The 24,564-nt window shown below is 40.6% G+C and overlaps 2 long non-coding RNA genes across 2 annotated transcripts; one reads left to right on the top strand and one right to left on the bottom strand.

The window, feature by feature from the left end:
• Positions 1-1,330: 1,330 nt before the first annotated feature.
• Positions 1,331-21,279, bottom strand: LOC120409525. The gene is made up of 4 exons (XR_005601322.1): positions 21,180-21,279; positions 20,002-20,141; positions 2,525-2,772; positions 1,331-1,551 (listed from the first exon to the last, which is right to left on the bottom strand). It is a non-coding gene; the product is annotated as an uncharacterized LOC120409525 (long non-coding RNA).
• LOC120409526 lies at positions 6,676-7,572 on the top strand. Its single transcript, XR_005601323.1, has 3 exons — positions 6,676-6,817; positions 6,988-7,044; positions 7,495-7,572. It is a non-coding gene; the product is annotated as an uncharacterized LOC120409526 (long non-coding RNA).
• Positions 21,280-24,564: the final 3,285 nt, after the last annotated feature.

A 24,564-nucleotide genomic window follows, 5' to 3' on the forward strand; every position in this document is an offset into this window, starting at 1 on the left:
CACACCAAAAGGTACCTGCTGCTTTTGTCATCCCTCATGCAACTCCCACTACAGGCAATGAATGAGCAGTCTCCAACTGAGGGCAGTGCTTTCAAAGAGCATTCTGTCCTTCCCTAGGCCAACCTGAAAGAGTCTTAAGTCTAATATGTGGCTATGTGCATGAGCAAATACCCAACTCAAGCCCCATCATAGACACTATTATTTAATCAGGGGAAGATTTTCAAAGACACCAAGACAACGAGGCCCCCAGCTCCCACTGAAAGTCAGTAAGAGTGAGTTGTCTAACTCCCCTTGAAAAATCTCCCCCTAAGTTCACTGGTGTCTACAGTAAGGAGTCCTACATCTTGTTTAACTTAGATTTATCTTTTGCTCTTCATGTTAGTTGTCTTGTATGATCTTGTAGGTTTCATTTGTTTTTTTCTGCTACTGAATGCTTTAGCATTTGCTTTAGCTGTTTCTCAGAATAACTGTTTTAATGGTCTTTCTGCTGCCCTTTTGGCTTATTATTTATTTAGCCTATTCAGAATCATGCTGCTTATTTAATCTCTTGCTGGGCCTATTGTTCTCTTCATGTTACTGTATTATTTGTTCAACTATATTAAGATGACCGAAATGGAGAAACAGGATTAAATCCTTGTTGTTAACCTTTAAGACTGTAACAAAATCTAATGACAAATTGGAGGGAGTTCGGAGAAGAGCAACACAAATGATTAAGGTGCTGGAGGGACTGATTTACAAGGAACAATTAAGCTACATATATTTAATTATTTTCCATAAGTGGTCGCTAAAGAATGTGGGGTTGCAGCGTGAAGATATATATGATACCATCTACAAATATTTGAGAGATGTAGAGCCAGATTCTCAGTTAATGTAAACAATTACAGCTTTAACAAAGTCAATTTTCAGTTGGTATAAATGAGTTTATCTGGCCCATAAATTCCAAGGAATTATTTGGTGTCATTCAAGGAGTTATAACTATGAATAATGGGGTGAAATTAAGAAAATGAACATTAATGGTGACTATCAGGAATTTTCCAGAAAGTAAGATCTAGACAATTGTCTGAAGTGAAGGTGCTTGGACAGTTACATGTTGTCACAACAAACAACTAGAAAATATCCTGTAAGGAACAATCTGACACTGGCAAAACAGGGGACTAAATGACCTCATTGGTCTCTTTCTTCTCTGTTTTCTAGGGTTCTATGGTACCCTTTTTTGGCCTGAGAGGTTTTCAGAGTCTTGTGGGTTGTGTCTAGTAGGAGGAGAAATTGACAGTCGATGCAGGTATTTCTTTGATGCAATTGTATTTATTTACAGAGAATGTACATAAAGTTCTGTTACCCAGAACACAGTGGGAATCAAACATCATGAGAGTTTATTTGCTCACAGTTCAAAGCCTCTTTTCAGACAGCACTTTTCTCATATAGCTCTCTCTCTTTCTCTCTCAGCATCATTCTACAAATACTTCTGTCTGGTTGTCAGGCTTCCTTGCTGCCTTCTCTGTGTGCTTCTGTGATATTTCTGCTGCTTCTCTGTCTCAGGGCTGGTCTACACTAAGGGGGAAAATCGATATAAGATACGCAACTTCAGCTACATGAATAACGTAGCTGAAGTCGAAGTATCTTATATCGATCACTTACCCGTCCTCACGGCGCGGGATCGATGTCCGGGGCTCTCCATGTCGACTCCGCCACCGCCGTTCGCGGTGGTGGAGTTCCGGAATCGATAGGAGCGCGTTCGGGGATCGATATATCGCGTCTAGATGAGACGCGATATATCGATCCCTGAAAAATCGATCGCTACCCGCCAATACGGCAGGTAGTGAAGACGTAGCCTCACACACACACAGCTGCAATCAAAAAATCCCCTGCCCCTGCATTTATTGGGCCCCAGAAAACCCCTTGGACTGCATGGCCCAGCCACTGGCCTTAGCTTGCATGCAGTCTAGTCCTTGGGCGATGGTTTTTTATTGTTTCAGCTATCACTAAACAAAGGGGCATTTATTGTACCCTAGTGTAGCCTGAAGGAAAGTCAGCTTCTATGCTCAACAGCTTCAGTGAGATGAGGCAATTGCCCGATTCTAACAACACTAAGTATCTGAGGGACTTTTTGAATGACCCATCACTCATTGAAGTCACAGAAAGAGTCCCATTGACTTCACTGGGAGGTGAATCAGGGCCATTTTTCAGATCCATGTACCTTTTCATACTTTATGTTCTTCCTTAATTAACCTACATCCCTTGCCCCTTCTAGTGGAATTTCCAGCTGCAGGCTATTTGCATGTTTAGCTTCTCTGTAGTGGGAATTTCCATGTCTTATGTTTATGCAGCAGACTTTCTGGGTATTTCTAAAACAGTCCCAGGATTAACTATTAAGATGTTTATTTTTTGTTCAACATCTGATTAACGTAAAGCACTTTGAATAATCTGATTAATATTAGAGAAATTAATAATAAATAATTACAATGGCACTATATAGTTTGATATGCACATATTGAAAATAACCCTAATGATCAGAGTTGCTCACCTTCCTAAATTCATACCAGCAAACATCCAGGAGGAGAGATGCACTCTAATGTCTCATAACTTCATCATCTCTACAGCAAACTTCTTCAGTGACTTCCAATGCAGTTGTCCTCACTGAGAATAAAAGGCCATATTTTCAGGAGTGCTCCACACCCAACAGGCTGAGTTCCCTGGAAATCTGGCCCCCTATTTTGGTGCCTAACTGCAAGCTGAGCTCTTCTGAGAATCTGACTCTCTGTCCATCACACTCTGGAAAAGATAGAAAAAATTGTTTGAGTCACATGTGTGAAGAGAAAGGAGAAATTAAACATTGATTATTAGGTAAATGGAGGTTCCATCCTCTCCTTGGAATCAAATTCAGATTAGAAAAATAATAAATTGGATGACAAACTTTGAATACTCAAAATAAAATTTAAAAATCACTTTTTGGCTAATAGGAACCATTAGAAATTTGATAAAAGTGACTGAAAACTGGGCTTTAGGGGCAAATCCCTCTTGGGTGCAGGAGGGCTGTAGAAGGTCCTAATGATAATGAAACAGTGGGGGTGCCACTATACAGGCAGTGGCAGGGTATCGAGTGACAAGACAAGGGGCTGAACATCCCTTTGCATATCATGGAGCAGAGCTTTGTGGCAACCTCTTCAGCGAGCCCAGGGAGAAGGAATTTGGGGATGCAGCAAGTGGGTCCTCAACTATGTGGTTTCTTGGCCAAAATCTGCATGTAGAGGCTGCACAGCGGGCTCCCATAGCAGATTCCATACAAGTCTCCCTTGTATGGTTGTGTGACAGGTTTGATCACAGAGACTCCTTTGGGACTGCCACCTGACGTGCTGCGACTACCTCTGAGCCCGTTTTCCCTGGCAGGTTGGGACTTCAGTACCCTATCTTGTTGAGCCAGACATGCTGCAAACAGACCCAGGTCTGAACTATGTCCCCCAAAAGTTGCAGGTTTAACTGGAAACAGCTTAAGAAATGCTCCTGTTTCCAGCACCCAGATACCCAGCTCCCAATGGGGTCCAAACCCCAAATAAATCTGTTTTACCCTGTATAAAGCTTATACAGGGTAAACTCATAAATTGTCCGTCCTCTATAACACTGATAGAGAGATATGCACAGCTGTTTGTTCCCCCCAGGTATTATTAATTAATCCAGAGAAAGTGATTAAGCAAAAAGTGATTTTATTAAATATAAAAAGAAGGATTTAAGTGGCTCCAAGTAATAACAGACAGAACAAAGTAAATTACCAAGCAAAATAAAACAAAAACACACAAGTCTAAGCCTAATACAGTAAGACACTGATTACAGATGAAACCTCACCCTCAGAGATATTCCAAGAAGCTTCTTTCATAGACTAGACTCCTTTCTAGTCTGGGCCCAATCCTTTCTCCTGCTACAGTCCTTGTTCCAGCTCAGGTTGTAGCTAGGGGATTTCTCATGACTGCAGCCCCCTTTGTTCTGTTCCACCCCCTTTTATATCTTTTGCACAAGGCAGGAATCCTTCATCCCTTTCTGGGTTCCCATCCCTCCTTCTAAATGGAAAAGCACCAGGTTAAAGATGGATTCCAGTTCAGATGACATGATCACATGTCACTGTAAGACTTCATCACCCACTTGCCAGCACACACATATACAGGAAGACTTACAAGTAAACAGAGCCATTTACGATCAGTTGTCCTGGTTAATGGGAGCCATTAAGATTCCAAGCCACCATTAATGGCCCACACTTTACATAATTACAATAGGACCTCAGAGTTATATTTCATATTTCTAGTTTCAGATACAAGAATGATACATTTATACAAATGAGATGACCACACTCAGTAGATTATAAACTTTGTAATGATAACTTACAAGAGACCTTTTGCATGAAGCATATTCCAGTTACATTATATTCACACTCATTAGCAGGGGCAGCTCTAGGAATTGCGCCGCCCCAAGCAGGGCGGCGCACCATGGAGGGCGCTCTGGCGGTCGCCGGTCCCGCGGCTCCGGTGGACCTCCCGCAGGCATGCCTGCGGAGGGTCCGCTGGTCCCGCGGCTCCGGTGGACCTCCCGCAGTGCCGGAGCCGCAGGACCAGCGGACCCTCCACAGGCATGCCTGTGGGAGGTCCACCGGAGCCGCCTGCCGCCCTCCCGCGGCACGCCGCCCCAAGCACGCGCTTGGTGCACTGGGGTCTGGAGCCGGCCCTGCTCATTAGCATGTTTTCATAAAATCATATAGAGTGCAACGTCACTGGTTGCATTTGGGGACCAAGATCTAGCCCTTAGAATGGAAGCATCATCTCAACTTTAATGAAAGGGATTATAGTGGAGTATGGCCTTACCTATGAAGCCCTAAAACTGGGATTTTCCCAGTGCCTAAGGGAGCTAAGTGCTAAAATCCCATTGGAATTCAATGGCAATGGGGTGCCTAACTCCCTTAGATATCTCCAAAAATCCCAGCCTAAATTATTTAGGTTATGATTACTCCAGAGATGGCCTCTCTGCCCTTGTAGTATAATAACTGTGGAGATTAACGGACGTTCTTGCTCTAACAACCCCTTGGTTTAAATCAGGAAGGGCTGTTGATTAATTGCAGTTAACTCACAAAAATTAATCACAATTAAGTGCGCTGTTAAACAATAGAATACCAATTGAAATTTATTAAATATTTTTGGATGTCTTTCTACATTTTCAAATATATTGATTTCTATTACAACACAGAATACAGTGTACAGTGCTCACTTTATTTTTTATTATAAATATTTGCACTGTAAAAATGATAAAATAATATTTTTCAATTCACCTCATACAAGTACCGTAGTGCAATTTCTTTATCGGAAAAGTGCAACTTACAAGTGTAGATTTTTTTTTACATAACTGCACTTAAAAACAAAACAATGTAAAACTTTAGAGCCTACAAGTCTATTCAGTCCTACTTCTTGTTCAGCCAATCACTAAGACAAACAAGTTTGTTTACATTTATGGGAGATACTGCTGCCTGTTTCTGAAACAGGTGAGAACAGGCATGGCACTTTTGTAGCCAGCATTGCAAGGTATTTACGTGCCAGATATGCTAAACATTCATATGCCCCTTCATGCTTCAGCCACCATTCCAGAGGACATGTTTCCATGCTGATGATGCTTGTTAAAAAAAAATAATGCATTAATTAAATTTGTGACTGAACTCCTTGGGGAAGAATTGTATGTCTCCTGTTCTGTTTTATCTGCATTCTGCCATATATTTCATATTATAGCAGTCTCAGATGATGACCCAGAACATGTTTATTTTAAGAACACTTTCACAGCAGATATGACAAAATGCAAAGAAGGTACCAATGTGAGATTTATAAAGATAGCTACAGCACTTGACCCAAAGTTTAAGCATCTGAAGTACCTTCCAAAATCTGAGCGGGACAAGGTGTGGAGCATGCTTTCAGAAGTCTTAAAAGAGCAACAGTCAGATGCAGAAACTACAGAACCCGAACTACCAAAAAAGAAAAGAAAATCAATCTTCTGCTGGTGGTATCTGACTAAGATGATGAAAATGAACATGTGTCAGTCCACTTTGGATCTTTATAGAGCAGAACCCATCATCAGCATGGACACGTCCTCTGGAATGGTGTTGAATCACAAAGGGACATATGACTCTTTAGTGCATTTGGCACGTAAATATCTTGCAATAAATATCTTTACAACAGTGCCATGAGAATGCCTGTTCTCACTTTCAGATGGCATTGTAAACAAGAAGCAGGCAGCATTATCTCCTGCGAACTATAACCAAATTTATTTATCTGAGCAATTGGCTGAAGTAGGACTGAGTGGACTTGTAGGACTTATTTTTTGTACATAATTCTACATTTGTAATTTCAGTTTTCATGATAATGAGACTGCACTACAGTACTTATAATGGGGGAACTGAAAAATACAATTTCTTTTGTTTTTTTACAGTGCAAATATTTGTAATAAAAATAAATAGAAAGTGTGCACTGTACACTTTGTATTCTGTGTTGTAATTGAAATCAATATATTTGAAAATGTAGAAAATATCCAAAAATATTTAAATAAATGGTATTCTATTATTATCAGCGCGATTAATCACACTTAATTTTTTTAATCCCTTGACAGCCCTAGTTTGGAGGCGTGATGTTCTAAGTGAAGGATTCCTAATACTGGAGTTTGCTTCTCTCTGTCTACCAGAACCCAAATGTATTGACCTTTGGATCATGCTGCAAAGCTCATTTTTTCCCCCCAGGCTTTTTTCTGGGAGTAGATCAAACTGGATGGCAGAAGAATCCTGAGGAATGTGGGGCTGGTAGGATCTCTTATTTTAAACCCTTGTCCTAATTTGTATGTTACACTACTTAATTGTTTTGGACCCTTGTGCTGAGCTGCAGCTGAACATGTTTTAAAACAAACAGAAATAAATAAGTGGGAAGGTGCTAATATGCCATATAATTTCTTTCCCTGTTTATATTTTCTTAGTTTAGAAGAACAGTGGTGATTAATGAAGAAGGCATTTCCTGGCAGTTTATGCCCAAGGTAAAGGGTGACCTACTAGACATTAGCTGTCAGGAAGTGCTCTCCCCAGCAATTATTACGATCTAATCAATGCTAACAGAGATCATATTTCAAGCACTCAACGTTCTTTTATCACTATCCCCTGCCTCTGGCTGTGATTTAATCAATACTCCTTCCTTTCTTCACCTCAACAGAACAGCACTGGCCATGGAAGCATCCGGAAACCCCAACTGTTGAAGCAGAGCTATATGCAGGAATCTAGACTAGGGTGACCAGACTGCAAATGTGAAAAATCAGGACAGAGGGTGGGGGGTAATAGGAGCCTATATAAGAAAAAGACCCAAAAATCAGGGCTGTGCCTATAAAAACAGGATATCTGGTCACCCTAATCTAGACCCACTCAATGATATTTTGGAGAATATCTTAAAATACAGCATAATTGAGCTCTTTCCTTGCTCGCCCCCATCACAGGCCAGTCCATCTTCTCAATAAAGACACGAGGAGTTGACTTCAGTGGAAGCAGAAACATGGAACTATATTTGGCAGCCCCAAAAGTCTTCTAATGGTCATGGGATCAGAGATTCTGGACTTCAGAAGAAACTGTAGATTAAACCCCTCTGAAGTTGCTCTCATACACCTGGATTTATAGGCTGTTTGTGCATCTATTTAACCAGATCCTCATTGTGAAAATTCTCATTTCTCAATCAGTGGCCATGAATTACAGTTTCTAAGAAATTAATAAAAGTACATTTTATGAAGTCACATACAGAGACTGTAAAGCCGGCTCCTAGCCTATATCCTACAATACACTGCCATCATGTGGTGCAGTACATCAATTACAGAATTCTCATAATACACCAATGCATTAGCCCTGGTATATTTTCATAGGTCTTTCATATGTCTTCTTTCTATTAATCCTCCCAATCTTCTAGTTTAAAATTACCTTACAAAACCTCCCCCTATTAAAATGTAGTAGCACAATGGTTTTTTTTTTCTAAAATCTTATTAAAGGTTAAATTTTTTTGCAAAATTAGTCTATAAAAATATTTTTATTTTGTTTTAAAATTTGACTAACTCCAGTTTCTTGGTATAACTAAATTTAGCTGATACCACATATACTTTTCTGAAACATGCAGCGTTGGCATAAGAATTATCCATCATGATACCTAAATTACTGAGTTCGGCAATTTATACATAGTGAGTATGTCTGTCAAAAATAATCAGAATGAGTTAAAAATTACATGAACAAAATTTCAGAGTGAGTATTCTTAAGGCTATGTCTACACCACATCTTATGTTACCATAACTTACGCCACTCAGGGGTGTGAATAAAATACCCCAGGCGACATAAATTACACCAACATTAGTGTTCCTGTGCACAGCGCTTTGTCAGCAGGACAGCTTCCCATGGACAAAGCATCTTCAGAAGACATGCTGCAGCGGTGCCACTGCAGTGCTGTATGTGTAGAAATGCCCTAAGTATTGCACCAGTTTCGGTCAATGCATATGTATGTGTTTTTACTTATCTAATAATGTTTCACAATTTTTTTAAACCTAAATGGCAATGATTAGCTTCCTTAGATATGCCCCATCTCCATTCTCTCCTGACAACACCTTGCTGTCCTACCACTTAAAGGACTGTGAACCCAAACAGCCTGCCCATGGAAATCAGTGGAAAGACTCATTAGCCTCAATGGGTTTTAGGTCAGGCCTGTGGGGCAGAGCAGAGATGTGCTAGTAAGGGGAAGCTCCGATAGACATCGTACCTGAACTCTACAGAATGTAGGAGAAGGTGCAGCATGAATGGCCCTGTGTACCTAATCAGTTTTGCTTGCCACTGCGGAGATGGGCAGGGGCAGCAAATGTACTAACATGGGGGTAGGGCTTAACAGCCAGGAAGGCTTCTTGCCCTTTTCTCTCCTTTGCATACTCAGAACCAGATTGTAGAAGTTCCATTAACAATCTGGTCCTAGGTGCTCTGCACACAGCCACGCACAATTTCATTTTGTTCTTTACGGTACTTAAGAGCCAAGGCTGTATAAAAACTCCATCCAGCTTCTGCAATGCAGGGAAACCAATGACAACCGTGAAACATACTTTGTTTTTCACTTATGGCACTGAAGTTAGAGTACTTATTAAACTGGTGCTAAGATGTCATACTGGTGCAGTCATAGCAGCACAGCCTTAGCTACAAAGGGAACAAACCCTGAGAGTTTGTTTAAAAAAAAATCTATATATATTTTGGATTACACGGATTCTCATACCAGATCCAAACCAATGGGAAATTAATCTGGTATCCTTTTGTGTAGCAGAGACCAGTAACTTGCTTTGGAGGAGATGGAATTTAGACCCCCTATGTTCTGAAACAAATTGGGACTGATACACCTTGTAACCTCTAGATAATTATTATACAAATATCAAATCCTGTGTACTTTACTAGTACCTCGTGGCAATGAGTTCACATTTGTAAAACGAAATGTTTTTGTTTTAGTTTTAAATCTGTTGCTTTTTAATTTCATTGTGCATCCCTGTGTTCTTGTATTATAAGAAAGAATACATAGGGATGCCCAAACAACCATCATTCATTATAGCTCAGTGGTTTGAGCATTGGCCTGCTAAACCCAGGGTTGTGAGTTCAATCCTTGAGGGGGCCATTTGGGGATTGGTCCTGCTTTGAGCAGGGGGTTGGACTAGATGATCTACTGAGGTCCCTTCCAACCCTAATAATCTATGATTATGTTGCATATCAGTATCTGTAGTCACTTCCTACTAAATAATCCTAATCTTTGTAATCTCTTCATACAGAAGTCTTTCAAAGCCTTTAATCATTTTCACTGCTCTTCTCTGGTCCTTTCCTATTTCTACCATATCTGTTTTGAGACGGAGTACCTGTAAGCAAACACAGTATTCTAGGTGAGGGCATACCATATAATAGCACTGTATATTCTCAGCATTATTCTTTATTACTTTTTTGATACCATTTAAGATTTTTTTCCCTATCCATAACGATGCCCAGGACCGAGATTCTGTGCTCAGAGTCCAGGAGGAAGGATGTGCTAAACTGGCTTTAATTTGCCTTTGCACCCTCCTGGTCGGGGGCTGCTCTCGTGTACATGGCATAATTTAGAAAACTTTGGGAGCTAAGTTACAGCTGCCTTCTCATTCGATCCCATGGGCTGCAGTGCTGCCTCATATCTCTGCCATGGCGCTACAACAGGCCCATCATTCCTATTTTCCCTTCTCTCTCTGCCAGCATGCCAGGACGGTCCTTGGAGACAGTTTTACAATGGTCCTACTCAGTGCCTGCTCCAGGGGAATCCTCCCAGGGCTGGAACCAAGGCTGTCTGAGGGCCCTTTATTCCACTCCAGCCCTTTTAGAGTGTTGTAAAGGGGCTGAAGCAGAGTTAAGAGCTCACCCTGGTCTATTTTCCTGAGCAATTAATCACTAATCACTTTTGAAAATCTTGGCCTACCTGATTACAGACCTAACCCATGCTTGCTATAGGGCGTACTCCTGCTTCCATGGGAACACGACTCTGCGCTTCATGCAAGAAAAGTATTGTAGGGTCAGGCCTTAGGCCCTTATACTGCCATGAAGATCAGGAGTTCCTTCACAAACAGATGCTGTGAAAAGATGCACCATAAATTAAGAAACTCCATTGCCCCCAGACAGCATTAACATTCCACCAGGCAACTCATTTACAACAAGAATTATAAACTCCCATGGAGTTCAGTACTTTTTGAAGGAATTATGAGAGACTTCTCCAATGCTGCCTTTGGGCAAACACCTAACAAATCATTTAAAAATGAAAAGGAACCTTGTCTTTAAAACAGTTTTTTTAGTGAATGCTTTTAATTACAAAGATTTGTTTTATTAAATTAATAGATTTTTTAATATTAAAGCATTGCTTTGCAAGGAAACAAATACTGTCTTACTAGTCAAAAAACTGCTTTTTTGACTTCTGGGAGAAGTATTTGTTCATCTAAAACAGCACAAAAATATTGTAAGTCACTCAGCGTTTCAGTCAAAAATGACTATATAGAGGTGAATTTCAAGTGATTGATATCTGGAAAATGTACGTTTAAGTTTATTAGAGACAAGAACAAGGACTCAACTACAAATCTAGTTTCACTTGATTTTAGTGCCATTTGCAGTTCATAAATTAAATTATGGTTTCAATCACTTCTTCATTTGTTAACTGTATACTCCCATAGTTAATAGGCTTAATGCTCATGAAGAACTTTTCTTCACAGAGCAGCTTTCAAAACCTCTACCAGTTTTCTCCACTGGAGATGGCGATATGTAGCTTCAATATTTCCTACCTGTCAGATTTCTGTAGAGAAACTCTGCGCTTGTCATGGTCTCTATTTTCTTATGACAGGCCTCTCATTTTCAAGGGCATGCAAAATCCTAATCTAGTTCGGAGGAGATAGCAGAAGCACAAATTCCACTCCAGGTTACCCATTGAGATATCATGAGATTTTCAATTAAACTTGATTCAGTCTGGGTCTTTTCAGGCCTGATCCTGCACCACAGACATACAGCTGATTTTTGCCATTGACTACAGTAAATGCAGGACTGGGCCTTGTGACTCTGGTCAAAGGTAAGGAACTTAGCTTGTCTTTCATCAAGATATCATCTTTTTTGGATGAAATGCCAAACAGAAGTCTTGACAACTTTTGGTCATTTAAAAACCTCTCTGCAATTTTCACACGAGAAGGGGATATTCTATTCTGCTGCCTTGAAAATATCCCTCCATAATTTCAGTTTGCTAAAGTATTTACTTCCTGTCATCAACTGTGTAATGTTGCTATGCACTGTTAAACAGTTGCTGTATTTCATTCCAGAAGTGGCTGCATTTCAGCAGAGGGTGTAGCAATTCCTGTAGTATGTATAAACACAATTTGCAAAGTGCTGTGGGTTCCTTCCACATGAAAGGTGCTTTAGATTTAAGATGACCATGTTACTTAATATACAGGTCTTAGTAAAGCCAGTTTTGTTACACTGAATTTGATACAGTGATGACCAATGGAAAATCCATCATGGTTTCTGCAATATTCAGCAGGTTCTGTAATTCTCTCTTGGCAGGAGACAAATTATTAGGTTGCAGAAGCCTTACAAATTTCCTACTGGATCTCACAGACTCTGAAAGTCCCTCCCTGCAGGGAATGCTACTTTCCAACAGTCTCTACACAGTCTCTGGAAGAGTCCAAATTCTTTACACCAATTGAAAGTATTTCTCATCTCGTTTGAATGGCAGACTGAATGGAGATATTTGAGAGGTCTTGGTCTCCAGACATTCTAATTGACCTCTTGGCTGCAGTATACTGTAATTTGTATGGAAATATGTATTTCTCAGTTTAGGCCGTCCTGCAGTGGTCTAAGCATAGTCATGTCACTTAAGAGAAACACTTTATGAACCATAATTTTCTCCCTTCAAATTATATCTTTTGATTTAGGAGGTACATGAAGAACCTTTCCAAATACACACAGTTGAGGATCTGTCAAAACACATAGCTTTGATAACAGTCTATATTGACTCAAAATATGAACACTTAAGAAGGGCCCCCAACAGAATAAATAGGTAATGGCCTGAAAAATTTTTTTCCTACACTAATGTACTTCCCATAGTATCCATGGGCCAAATTTAGCCTTGGAATAAACAATGCAACTTTCATTAGGCTGCTTAGTTACATTGGCAGAAATGGTCTCCTAGGGTCTGTTCTGTTGGCAGGGGGACTGGCAGAGCCCAGTGCACTTCCCTTCTTATCCCTTATGCTGGGGATCTCGGGAATTCCCCATTGTCCCATTATGTCAGAGCTCCCAGGTGATTTTTGTAGCACAAAGCAGCTAGAAAGGAGTTGGAGATCTGGCCCATTTTTTCCTGGTAAGCAATTAATTTCATCAAGACACGGACTCATCCAATCTTTCCCCCTTACCTGCCCATGACTGCTGGATACTTTTAATGTTCTTACTCTTTGATTTGCATTGACTGCTGCACAGAATGGGATTTGGTTTCTTCTTTTGTTTATGTTGGCAATATTTGTGACCCAGTCCTTGCCAGCTGATTGGTTTCTCTTTAAGGGTATTAAATAATACTTTAAAATACATGTTTGAAGATAGTTTCTTAAGATGAAAAGATGAGAGCTACATTGCTGAGGCGTTTAATGCTATCCACCTGAGCAGCACGATTAATGCTCCAGCTATTCAATGTGGAAAAGATCAGTAGTTAAGTTGTCAAAGCCTTAGGGCTGCAGTTACTCCTGCACCCCAGTTTTCTGGATTCTTTCCTATGTTTCCTCCCCTGGCCCTCAGGCACTCTGTGCTCAGGTGCATTATCCACACTCCTGGTCATTCCTAACACTCCTTTTGTGTCTAATTTTTCACCTTATTTAGAGTTATGCCAAGCAGAAGCAGGGGAAGCAATGTACTATGGGTGAAATTCAGCTTTGTGCAGAGAGCCACCAGTTACATCCCACTTCAGGACTTAAGTGGGATTCTAGTGGTGCACAGGGTCTCATGTGGGTTTCCTGCAAAAGAGGTAATGTCACCCTGGATGAATAGAAGCATAATGAAGGAGTACATTTTAGGGGTTTCTTTGCAAGCTAAAACAAAAAAATAGTAAAAGCGCTGAGAAACATTTTTATAGACAGGGCTCTAAGAAAACAATTCAGGTCTTGGGGCTTAACATAGCAGCAGAATTTCCGCACTTGAATCCCCATCTGCAACAACAAATTAGGTAATTTTCTCTGTCTAATTAACCCTTCACGTATCACAGATGGCAGCATACAGATGGAGGTTTCTTTAAGGCACAACCCCTTACATCAAATGGGACTGTGCACCTTCCAACACAAACCTAGCCCTGCAGTCCTTACATCCAAGAGCAGAGTTTTGCCTTAGTAAGGAATGAAGGATCAGGCCTCAAGCTTTCCTGCATACTGCCTAGTCCTATGTTAGTAATACAGGACTGCACTCATGTTGTGTGCTGCCCCTCTGAGCAATCACAAGGCTGAAAAATGTGTGACCCTGCCACATACTATTTTAATTTCATTCGGTCAAGAGATTGCATATGCTGAAGTATAAGGATTTAGGTCTATACATGGTCTAGCCTCTTACCTCCAATCAAGCGAACACTGAATTACATTTTCCTATTCATAATTATAAAAGTGCCCAGTAGACATCACAAATAACCAGTCTGCCTGAAAATCTAAAGTAATAATTCAGACTAACCCTTCTTTTAAACGTCTAAATATAAGTGTTGCCAACTTGGAAAATCCCAGTGCTCCCCAAAGACAGCTACTGTTATATCACAGATATAACACTGAAAACAACAAAACAGAATCTAGAATATTTAGCTCTCCTAGCATGATTTTCATCCGTGAAAGATAAGGATAATTATCCACCATTTGCAGATGGGAAAAGCAAAAGACAGAGAAATAACAGGACTTGCCCAAGGCTTCACAGCATGTCAATGGCAGATTTTGGAACTGAACCCATGTCCACTGGACCACACTAGCTCCTAATTTATATGTCGAATTAAATTCAGTTTCATGCAGATTTCTCCATTTGGTCTCCTCCATATTAGAGCAGTGGAACGTGTATCCCTACGTAATGACGCTGTGGCCACATTTCTCTTTTGTCCCTGGCCAAATGAACTAAGGCCATCCTAGCCAAAAGTAGGTGTGTCAAGGACAGGATATCCATTGTATGGGCACCAGGCATTGTTACTTGCTGTCCACATCCCTCTGTATTTATCAGTTCCAAAGTAGAAGGTCTGGTTCTCCAAAGTGCCACAATTCCTCACTTTTGTTTACTTCTCCTTGCTCACCATCATCAATTACCTTCTCTGCTGGTGTTGCACTGACCCTTAAGAACCTGAATTCAGTCCTGAAACTTATCAGAATTCAAGAACCCGGGATAATGATTCGTAAATTACTAGTAGGAATATTTACACATGAATTCAACCTGCTCCTTCTCCTTACTAGCACTAAGCTGATTTATCCTCTATTAAACCTGATTCTAAAGCATTTCAGGAGAAAAAACACCAAACGCTTTCTCTTGCTACCAGCATTCACATACAACCAAGAACAAGATACCCAGTGGAATCTCTGCCAATACATATACCCCAAAATGAGAGGCCTTATTAGAACAACCAAAGTGGAAGCTACCCAGGCACCTTGGCCAGACTTAAAACAGATACATTGGTCAGGTGGTGATTACAACCAGAATTGTCCATTACCATCAGCCACCTGAATGCACTGAGTTGATATCTAACAATTACTGTGCACAAGTGAAAAGAGCCGGAGGAACGAAGTTTAGAGTCTCAGAGACAAACCCACCTTGGTTGTCCTGAACCCTCCTGTTAGAAACCTCCCTACTCAGTTGATTATCCTTCCTTAGCCCATCTCAAACATTTTCTTCACACAGCACTAAGGGCCAGATCCTGCACAATGCCAAAGTACTTCAAAGTGAGCAGGAGCAGGCCCTAAATCTCCAATCTGTGTCAGCAAGGTGCAGACACACAATTCTACATAGCTCTTTGGAGGAAAATTTTCTTAAATTATTTGCCAGCCATAAGCCATGAGCTGATTTCTAGCCTAAACTACATAAGGCCAACTTCATGAGCTCCATTCCACACACACAGGAACTAAAATAATCCCCAAATCTCAGCAGGTAATTCTAATCACAGAAAGACAGTCTGTTTCCGCCCCTCACCTCCGCCCCCCATTTTGGGTAAACTAAAGGCTTCTGACAAACACCTAACAGAGAGGACTCCAGGAACAGGCAAATTTCATTGTCACATTTGCAGCACAGTACAACAACAGGAAGAGTACTCCATTTTCCTTGGCAATAATCCAGCCTTCTCAACTGTCCATTCAGGAACCGGATTAATACTTTATAGAACAGATCACCATTTCTATTACTTTTCCTGCCAAATAAATGCAAAAGCGGTTCTCATGTAATACACCTGGGGTATAACTATGCAAGAAAAAATGCACAGAAAAATAGTTTTTTCCTGTGGCCAGATCTCATTAGTCAAAAGTTGGGAGGCTATAAATGCCTCCTAGTGGCAGATCTGCAGCTGTGTATTTTCCTCCAACTGATGCCTAGCAAACTAGAAATAGGCATAAACATACAAACTCTGTCCCTGCTGAAAAGTAATAAATACAACGGCCACTTCCAAATTCTCAGGTTTGGGCCATAGCTTCTCCTCTTCCCCAGATTAAATTAAACCCCAAATGTCTAAAACTTACTTTTTATTCCCACTTTAATAGAACGTTCAGCAATGCCAGGAATAGCTCTATTTTTTTTAATACTCTAAGAGGCTGAACGTTCAGCTAGTCCAACGTGTTTAGATCTCTCGAGTATTTCATGGAGATTTGTTAAGGATTTAAAGTAACATAGTGAACAATGAAAAAGCCCGCTTCCCATCCATATTTGTTGAAAGCTATTTTGTGTTGTTCCTATGCAACAGAAAATAAGTGTATGTGTAGGTGTTCCATGTTTTACAAACTCTACTCCTTGGTTGTTATAAGATTAAAACAATTTTCTCCCTTGGTAAATGCTTCCCTTGAAAACCACTGGAAGCACATAATTCATCTGTCCATTTATAGCTTCAATTTTCTTCCAGGCACTGAAGAACTCTTGATTGTGATTGTTGTTTTCCCTTCTAAGAAGCCAATGTTGAACAAGTGACAGATAACACAATTTAATATTTCAGTGACCAAACAGATCAATTTTTCATTTATTCTGAAGGGGTTTTTTTTTAAAGATAGTTAAGCAACCAATGTACTACAGTGAGGATTTTGTTTGGCAAATTATTCTTCTCTATCCAGAAAATTTAACAGGCACTCATTAAACCTGCAGGGAGTTTAAAGGCAGCTTTAGTACTAATATATTTCAAAAAATACATTCAAAGATTTCCCCCCACCCCCCGAATCATTTTCTTCTCTGTGCAATCTATCAAAACAGTTTGGAGATACAGTATGTCTTTAGCTAGGAGTAATAGAAAAAGAAAAACGCATTCTCACAAAACACTGAAGATTTAAATGCAAAAGAAAGAAAAGTGGAACAGGTGAATAATGTACAGTACAGTTTAGGAATAATAAGGTGCCTTTGGAATAATAAGGTGTTCAAATTGTCCAGGTATGGGTTGATGCCCCCTACTCGCATTTCGCATCCATAAGAGCAGCTCTAGGGTGACCAGACATCCTATTTGGATGCCTGGTTTTCTCTCTCCATCCAATTACAGTTTAAGAATAATAAGGTGCCTTTGGAATAATAAGGTGTTCAAATTGACCAGGTATGGGTTGATGCCCCCTACTCGTATTTCGCATCCATAAGAGCAGCTCTAGGGTGACAAGACATCCTATTTGGATGCCTGGTTTTCTCTCTCCATCCAATTCTGTTCTATTTTTTCTCCTTGTAGCCTCCTGGCTTCTCTCTGCAGGGCCCAAACATGCTGTCTGAAGTGAGACCATATAGTAGGTTATGGAAAGCAAAATGGGATTATACCATTGCATACAAGCTGGCAGCGTATTTGGACCCAGCAGATTCATAGCCGGGCCTCAGTTCCAAGATTGCAGTGCACTGCATGCAAGGCTCAGATCAGAAAAAAAAGTCCACCCATAAGCCACAGTCCACCCTCTCCTCATGCAAAATTAGATGCCAGTCCCAGCAAATTGTGCAAATCTTTATGCTATGATCCTTTTATTTCTGCATGATTTTATCAACAGTGAAATAGCTAATGCTGACACATTAAAATGTTATCAATAGGCTTCAGCATCAACAGCCCATTAAAATGAAAGGAAGACATTTACAGATCTCAAAACTATTTTTACAAGCACTCTGCAGACTTTGGTAGACATCACCGCATTGATTATACTCACACGGTTCACAGTACCTTTGCAACCATAAGCACTTGGGAGTAATTTTAAAAATTTAAAACTTTGATTTGGGAGTGCAAGAAGGCAGACACTCGGGAGAAGTGCTTACTCACCCTTTATTTATTCATTTTAGTGTATAACATGAAAGCAACAGAAAAAATAGCAGCAAATTCTGCAATCTTTATTCCTTATCTAGGCAAATTTCCTGTTGACTCTGGGCTAGAACCTGCTATCTTACTCCTCATGTGGAGTAGTCATGTTAACCTCAAAGAGGATGTTTGTGTAAATTCACCAGAATATGTTCCTTAAACATGCATTTTGCTTGAGTAAGGTCTACAAGATTTGATCTTATATATATTATCATTGGTCTTACTGTTTATTCTCCTGTTTAAAAACATTAAAATCTTAAACTATCTTCATTACTATGTTTGTGTGTAATTTCCTCCTAATATAGCTACATTAGCATAGTTACAACAAATGACTTTCAGGTCTGGTTAAGGCTAAAAGCAGACATTTATTGCCTCATATACTACTCGCAACCGCATGTCATCACTTAATTAACTGTCATGGAATCTAATTAATTAGACAACACAGACTCTAATCATTCTGGAATTTGATGTATTATGTTCAGCTGGAATACCCTCTGTTCACAATGCACCCCCTAAAGTTTAGATAAAGACAATGAAAAGTCCTGCTTCTATTCTTATCTTGCCAGATGATCTAAGATAGAGTGAGAATGTTGTAGAATAATTTCATTACAGATTTTCTGTATCAGTGACTTTCTGCAATATAGTGGATGTTTTTCAGGCTTTGAAAAAGGTTGTAGCTTGTTTCACTGTTTTTTAAATACCATTTTAACCTATTGGCCAAATACATAGCTGTCAAAAATCTTATTGCCACCATATGAAACAAGATATTTCAATGTTATAAATTATTACATCTGGATTATATAAGGAAACACCTATCCACTCCAGAAAAACTAATTTTCGTTTGAACTTCAGTACTAGCCTAGATCCTTGGATTACAATTCTTCCCAACCAGCAGATGGAGACATACCTAAATCTTTTGAAGATGTGCCAGATAATTTTCTGTCCACCTCTCAAGGCTTGTCTACACTTACAGTGCTCCAGTAGCACAGCTGTACTGCTTAGTGAAGACACTGCCTACACTGATGAGTTTCTTTTGTCAGCATAGTCAGTACTCTACCTCCCCGAGAGGCGGTAGCTATGTTGACAGGAAAGCCCTCCCGTCAACATAGCATTCTCTACACTGGGGGTTAGGTAAATATAACTACATTACTCGCACTTTGGATTTTCCACACTCCTGAGCGACGTAGCTATACCGACATAAGTGTGTAATGTAGTCCAGGTTCCAGGATGCAACTGTTTGTGCCTTCAGCAGGTGGATTAGCAACAGACTTTGCAGGCAAAGCGAATAGAAGGGGAGGATGGAAGTATGGTTCTGAGGCCCAGAGGAGATTTTTCCTCATTACTGTGTGCAGCTGTATCAACTGTTTACAGGCCCTTGGAGTCAGGCACATGGTGGAGTCCAGCAAGGGATTCAGGGCCTGGTCCAAGACAATCAGCAGTGCGGGTGAGGGGTGGAATCAGACACTCTTCAGGGCAGGAATGGTCTCATTTTGCCTTGTACACTGCTGAGCACATTGACTGTCCTTAAAAAGACAATAATAATAATAATAATCCCGCAAATCAAACTCATTATTAATAATGGTATACTGCTGAAGGGTTACCACTTGTGCATCATACGCAGTAGCTCCTACTCTAAAATATTTATTTCATGTGGCAAATTATCAGTTGAGCTCTAAAGCCTTTTTTAAATGATTTTTAATGGGCTGATCTACAAAAGAAGTATCCAGTCTATAAAGTCAGATTGTGTATGGCAATAGAATGAAAGTACCAATGGGAGACACGCTGATGAATTGGTTTCCTTGATCATTAAAACCCATCTAGCATAATTGTTTTAGCTGATCTTGTTTAAATCATTCCGTGAAGCTGCCAAGAGAGTTCAGGGCCAGGTCGATCTTCTGTTCACATCATGCAAAGATCAGGCAGATAAAATCCAATAAGTTACCTGAGGATTCTTGCATTTCCATGTAATTATTCCCTGTTGTTTAAAGCTTCCATCTGGAGGAAAGAAATCTGTTCCCCTTATGACCTCTTCAGAACCTCATAACAGATTCTACTGATTCCATACCAAAATGCAAATAAAATCTAAAACATGAAAAAAAAATATGTAAATTCACTAAGGGCCTGAACCATTTTTGGCTCAAGATAGTGGGAGTATTCCCACTAACTTCAGCAGGAATTGGATCAGGCCCTCAGTGTTCAATCCTGTACTGCACAGAAAGTTATCTCCCCACAAATCAGCTTGGCACCACCTTTCCACAGCATTCCAGACAGTGAGTGGATTGGCTAATGCACACGACATCCCCAAGGGCCATGTCTAGCCCCACCAGAGAGCTAGTGCATATGCTGCAGTCTATGGCAACTGTCAGGCTTGGGCTGTCCCAACCTCAGCAAAATACTACCCTACCCCCCAGCAATAAGGATCTCTCCTGGCTATAAAGATTCCTGTGGCAGAGGATGCTTCCAGCTGTGCACGGCTTTCCTTCCTTTCCCTCCATGTAACATGATTTAACCCTACACGTCTGCTTTGTTATGTTCATTTACAAAAGACCTTACTTTGAAAATACTCACAGAAAGGGGCTTCTTTTTTACTTACACAGCAGAAATGGAGAAGAAATTGTTATACTGAAAAGCAATAGTAAATAATCAAATGACTTCTCAGACCAATGCACACATGAAATAGCTATCAACAGAGGAAAGCTATCAGATTGCTACTATGTTGGACCAGTATATATGTAGGTATTTTCAAATTCAACTGGGACATGCAGTTAAATTTAAAGATAAAACAGTTGAAGTAACGTCAAGGTTCTGTTTTGAACCCACAAATGGAAAGAAAATTCAATTAAAGGCTAGCACTCTGTCCTTAACACAGCCCATTGTGTTTAGTTTGTCCAAGGTTTTCAGCTTAAAACATGGTGACTAGATTTTTATATGCACCAACTTTACAAAAAGCTAACTATATTAGATTAGGCTGCAGCAGTATGACCTTTTGTACAGATTACCTGTGGGGTCTAAGGTTAAGACAATATGCCTCCTTGATCTCTCCACACCTGGATCATACAAAAAAGAACATTGATGTTGATCTGTATTTTGCTAAATAAAAATATATAAATTAAAGCCAACCTGACTCATCGCGTAGAAAATGGTTTGCATGGCCACCGCTTCTCCTTCACATTGGTGTATGGAGCTGACATACCTGTTCAGCAACAAGCTCCTGTGTACTGTAAACACCTAGAAAGCATGCAGCATGTTTTTCAGTGCTCATCAGATAAACCACCACATGTACCTTCCATTTCAGTTAAAGGAATTAGGTATATGCCTGGAAGAGGAACTAACTCCAACTGATGTTAACTAAGATCACATATACAAGTCTAGATATTGGTACTGCACGTGAAGAAATCAGACAACATGCAGCTGGTTATGATGATTCAAACAAGTGATCACCACTGTATTTAACTGAACATTTAATGGAGAAGAATCCATTGCTTTTACTTTGCAGCTAACCAGTTCAATGCCATGTTTATCAACTGGCCAGAAAGGCCCAAATCTATTGCGGGAAGGCTAAACCTCTATTCAGGATGCTGGAACAATGAATATTACAGTAATATTGAGCAGTCAGCTTCCGTGTCTTTGATTTCAATGCCCTCCAGGACACTGAGCACTACTGAAGTATTCCCACATCTACAACACAAGCAAAAATACTTTTCCAACATAGTCCAGTTGAAAGGAAAAAATCCCCTCTGCAAATTGCACCATGGCTCTCTCTTGCCTGAATTGCATCTGTTCTGTATGCTGGACTATTATTAATGACAATGAAATGAATGTTGGACCCCCTGTGTAAATCTGAGAATTTTTTCTAATGTGGCTGGATAAAACAACTCCTGAAATACGCAGATCTTGCAGTTACCTCTTCACGTTAATAACAATATCAACATCTCTTTTGTCAACACTGTAGTACAGTCCTGATAAAATGAATATATGAACCCTTGGCTTTCCTCATTTATAATCATTGTGCTGCTTTAAGGATAGTGCTCCTTATTGGATGAGAGCATTTCATAGGGTATGAGAACTGAATTACTTTCAGGAGCAGAATGTTGGTGTTTCACTCCATAGACTTTGCTGCCATAAGAGACATTGGCCCTGCAAATCCATTTGGGTTATGGTTTCAATTTCCCACTGTTTTACAGGTACAACTTTGTTACATACAATGGAGTTGTATTTGTTTTTCCCAGAGTTGAATTTGGCAGACTTGCCTTACTGCCTGTGGAGGGTGAGGAGCCCCGGTGGACCAGCCTTTATTCCACCTTGGTCCCATGGCCTGCCAAGGACATCGGTTGGCGGTTCCTTCACAGAGCCGTGATCACGGGCGTGTATCTGGCGCGGTTCACCCCCATACCCAAGGCCTGCCCCTTCTGTGGCGTGAGGGAAAACGTGGTGCATGCCTACCTCGAATGCACCAGGTTGCAGCCCCTATTCCAGCTCCCCCAGAACCTCTTGTTGAGGTTCTGGCTGCACTTTTCCCCACACCTGTTCATTTTCACACACCCTATCCGTGGCCCCATGAAGTCGCTAGACCTTCCCGTCAACCTCCTCCCGGCTCTGGCCAAAGTTATCATCTATAATACCAGGTGGAGGATGTTGGCCAAAGGGGTGCTCTGCGACTGAGAGGCTATTTCCATTCCTCCCTGGTCTCATGCCTTCAGGCAGAGTTCCACTGGGCAGTGTCCGCTGGCTCCCTAGACACCTTTGAGCAGCAGTGGGTGCTGTCCGGGGTTCTCTGCTCGGTGTCCCCATCCAGTACCCTTGTTTTGAACCTCTGACCGTCATGCCACTTCCTGTTTTCTCATTAGTTGTCCCACGCGATCAATTGGTTCCTGGGCTCAGTGATCCCTCCCCTGTGCTGGGGGAGGGGCCTTTAGAAGTGGGTGGGTGCACCTCCCGAGTTTTCCAATAAGGCCTTTTGGATGGGAGAGGGAATTCAAGGGACATTTTTTTAAAGGAGTAATGATATAAAACTCAATGTTCTAATTCCAATTACATTCTTCCTACCTAACATTTAAAAAAATCATTGCCGTTGTGTATTATGCATGCAATCAACAAGACAGGATATAGCTTTTTTAATCATTTCCAGACCTAAATTATTGCATGGTGTTGCTTTGTGCTGTTAAACAGTTTACCCCATAGCTGGCTGCATTTCAGTAGTGTACACAGTGATTCCTACATGCAGTGAAGTTTGGATTATTCAAACAGTGCGGGGGGACATGAAATACAATTTCTTCAATGGAAGAGTTTCCAATGCAAATCATTAAGAAAATTGGGAAATTGGATAAGCAAATTTAGGCTAATCTGGGTTTTATTCTAATATTTTATGCATCAGTATCTCTCAGGATTATTATTTATAAAATATCACTGTTGTGCCTTGTGCTTTCAAGATATAGGGCCAGATTCTCAGTTAATGCAGATCCGTGTAGTTCTACTGAACTCAAAGCACCAGTGATTTACACTAACACAAAGTAAGGAAGTTCTTGCCCCCAATGAGTTTACAATCTAATTTATATGGCTAACACATGTCAGGACATCTAAGAGAGAGAGAAAGAGAGAGACAGTATTCCAGCAGGAGGTGGAGGGATAAGAGTCTTGACAAAAGAATGGGAAGGTTTTATTTTGATTTCTGAAAGTAATATTGGGTTGCAGTTCTTTGTGTGGTCTCAAAATGAAGGTTATATAAATGTAAGATCATTATTCATGACTGTGACAGCCTTTAAACTGTACAGCATCCAGGGTGCCTTGACAGAGGTATGTAATAAGTGCCGGTATTATTATTTATATCTATTAAAGATAGATAAGTAAGAGATTTTTTTTCTGGACATCTGCATTCATTCCTTTCACCTGTTTTTAGATTTAGACGATGCAGTGCCTGGTTTCTGGAGCCCATTTTGTTTCTGCACCAATACCCAAGGTTTATTTGGAAGGCTGCTAATGACCTCCCAGAGATAAACGAAATTGCCGATTTAGTCAATCCCATTCTTGACCTTGACACAAGACGGGCCAGGCAAAGGGAAGAGCTCGAAATAGAGCGAGTCAAAGAAAGGGAGATCAAACAAGAGCTCAGGTCTGGCCAAGGCCCCCCCACATTCAGCTAACACCTGGCTGAGTTGGAAAACATGACCGGCACAACCTTCCCGTTGGAGCCGATTGAAGCTGTCAGCTCCTGGCTTGTCACCCGCTGTATCAAGAGGCCCCCAGGCTCACACAAGAGCCCTAATTAGGCAGAAATGGCACTTCTGCAACTGACCCGCCAAGACCTTTGGCAAAGCATTTAACATCATTAGTTAACATTTTTATTTTAAAAAGTGTGAATGTAAATGAACAGCCAGTGCATTTCAATAGGGTTTGTCGGTGGCATCCTCCCCCACCCCCACCACACCCACTCACTCTTTTTTGCATGAATAGTTCTCTTGTTTTCTCCAAAGGGGGCTTGGGATGTAGGGAAGAGTTTCTCCAAGGG

Source organism: Mauremys reevesii, linkage group 7, assembly GCF_016161935.1.
Source record: "Mauremys reevesii isolate NIE-2019 linkage group 7, ASM1616193v1, whole genome shotgun sequence".
NCBI classification, from domain to species: Eukaryota; Metazoa; Chordata; order Testudines; family Geoemydidae; genus Mauremys; species Mauremys reevesii.